The sequence below is a fragment of the Nicotiana tabacum genome, chromosome 21 (assembly GCF_000715075.1).
Source record: "Nicotiana tabacum cultivar K326 chromosome 21, ASM71507v2, whole genome shotgun sequence".
Taxonomy (NCBI): Eukaryota; Viridiplantae; Streptophyta; class Magnoliopsida; order Solanales; family Solanaceae; genus Nicotiana; species Nicotiana tabacum.
The window spans coordinates 1,447,277-1,450,124 of NC_134100.1; positions in this window are offsets into that span (position 1 = coordinate 1,447,277).

The window sequence follows — 2,848 nt, forward strand, 5'->3', positions numbered from 1 at the left end:
GAATGTATTCCCTGCTTTCCAGGCGGGCTCCTGACTTCTAACTTGACATGCTTCTCCATGTTCTCCAAGCGGGTACCTGATTTCAACAAAATAGACAAAACAAAGAAAACTTTCTGCCCCAGTTTGGTAGCTGGTCACATATGTGAGTGTTAAACTGAATCATATTACCAAATATTACTAAGAATTTGAAAGCTAGGTCCCATTATCCAGGGGGTCCTGACAACTCTTAACTAAACGATAATTTTAAATCTAAACTATATCTTTTAAAGGCATGACTTCCACTACATCTTGTTTTCTAAGAAGGTTTTAAACTACTCCCCATTATCCAGGAGGGTCCTGGAAATCAAAGGTCAAGTTTTATCTTAAGGGTGACAACTTTCATGGCTGAATTATACTAGCCTACAGCAGAGTCTACGTTAAATGTTGTTATCTAATCGAAATCTTAAAGCTAAGTCCCATTATTCAGGAGGGTCCTGGAAACTCCTAATTGAATCATATCTCGAACATGCAAACTTCTAAGCTAACTTATATTCCTTTGGGATACATTTATGCTAGATTATGCTATTTCTAAACTTTAAACTAGGCCCCATTTACTAGGAGGGTCCTGAAAATCAAAAATCAAACCTGTTTGGTGACTGCCTTTCTCCACAGAAGGTTTCTCCGAAACAATCAAAATTTCCTGCCCCTGTTTTAATCAAAGAAAATTTTGTTAGTTTTAAAATGTGGTGGTTAGTTGATGGCATTCTTGGTGAAGGTCTCTCCGCTGCATTGTTTTGTTTTGACTGGCTTCTCTGAACTGACCCTGAACCGCTTGACTTTCCGACTGACTTTCAAAAACCCATAACTTGAATGACCCGAGTGTTCTATCCCCGAACCGTTGCTTCACATCTCTGACACCTTTAACTAGACCTCTACATCTCCCATGAAATTACCAAATCATTTTGCCGATTGAACTCTTGCTGGCATTTTATCCCCTTTTTCATCATGCTATCTTTGGTATGCTCTGGCCGCATTGTGCTTTGCAATCTTGAAGCTGGTAGTGAGCTTTGAAATTCCTTCTTATTTGCTTAACCAGAACTGACATTGGGAACATCTTAGAGAAATAAACCCAAAGAAATGAAATGCAATGACTTTCAGAGTTAAGGATAAGGAAGTCCAAAACTAGAAGACTATCTGAAGAGAAAAAGAAAAGAGACTTATCTGAGTAGAACAGCTGGCACCAATGATCATGACATGCAATTTGGATTAATCGGCCCAATCTGTCCAACCAATCAGCTTTCAGTTGCCATACTTTGTTGCCCCATAATTTCCATAACCTAACTTCCTCACCTCAAATCCCGACCTTGTTCATCCTGCGGTGCCTTGAAAGGTTTTCACCAGTAGACCTCTCTCATTCCTTCATCTGTCAACTCACTTTCGCCTTAAGGTGCCCATGAGGGTTTTCACCAATAAAACTCTCTCATTTTCATTTCTCTCTGCTCCCGTCGCCTTACGGTGCCCGTGGGGAATTTCACCAATAAGACTCTCTCATTTTTGGTTTCTTTTCCCGATTCGGACCAGAGTGTTGCCCCATGATATGAATCACCTCTACCTGCTCGACTTGGCATTTCTCGAGGACTGATCGAAAGGTCTTTCTTTGGATTGTGATGTGGCTTTTGGATGGGCTTAGAAAGAAAGGGTATGAAAATCTCAAAACAATTCAAATGGGTTCAAAATTACAACTTTCGGAATCAGATTTCTGATAACGACCACAACTTCTGCCCCAATTTCTTGCTTGAGGACTTTTGGATTTTTATTTTGATGGGACCGAACTATGAGGCTGCCTACGTATCCTTAAAAAGAATCAGGTCAAACGTAGTTCATGACATAGGAATTACTTTGTTTGTTGTGATTTTTCTTCTTTTTTTCTTTCTCTTATTTTCTTCTTTTGTTTTTCCTTTTGTTGTTTTGTTTTTTTTTCTTCTTTTTTTTCTTTTTCTTTTCTTTTTCTTTTCATTCTTTTCTTTCTCTTTCCATTCTTTTCTTTTTCTTTTCATTCTTTCTTTCTCTTTTCTTTTTCCTTTCTCTTTTTCTCTCCTTCCTTTACTTATCTTTACGCTTGTGTTTCCGATATTTGCTATTGACTCTGAAAGAGCGGTATGAAAGAAAACAAATAAGGCTCAAAAGGGGTGACAAAGGATAAAGTGTTTAGATAGCGGAACAAAATGTCTTCGTCATTTCAATATTCGAGACATGCCAAATACAAACAAGTACAATCAAAGACAAAAGTCATACATAATATCTCTTGACTGTATCAGAATTAATAGCCATTTCTACACATTTGCCTTCTACATCTGTCAAATACAATGCACCATTGGACAACACTCTAGTCACAACGAACGACCCCTGCCAATTTGGGGCGAATTTTCCTTTTGCTTCAACTTGATGAGGAAGAATGCGTTTCAATACAAATTGCCCCACTTCAAACTTCTGTGGACGCACCTTCTTGTTGTATGCTCTTGCCATTCTCTGTTGATACAACTGACCATGACACACTGCTGCTAATCTCTTCTCATCGATCAAACTCAATTGTTCCAAACGGGTTTTGACCCACTCCTTATCATCGATCTCAACCTCCACGACAATTCGAAGGGATGAAATTTCCACTTCTGCGGGTATCACTACTTCGGTGCCATACACCAACAAATAAGGAGTCGCCCCTACTGAAGTACGAACAGTAGTGCGATAACCTAGCAATGCGAACGACAACTTTTCATGCCACTTCCTAGAACCTTCCACCATTTTTTGAAGTATCTTCTTTATGTTCTTGTTGGCCGCCTCAACTGCTCCATTTGCCTTGGGGCGGTAC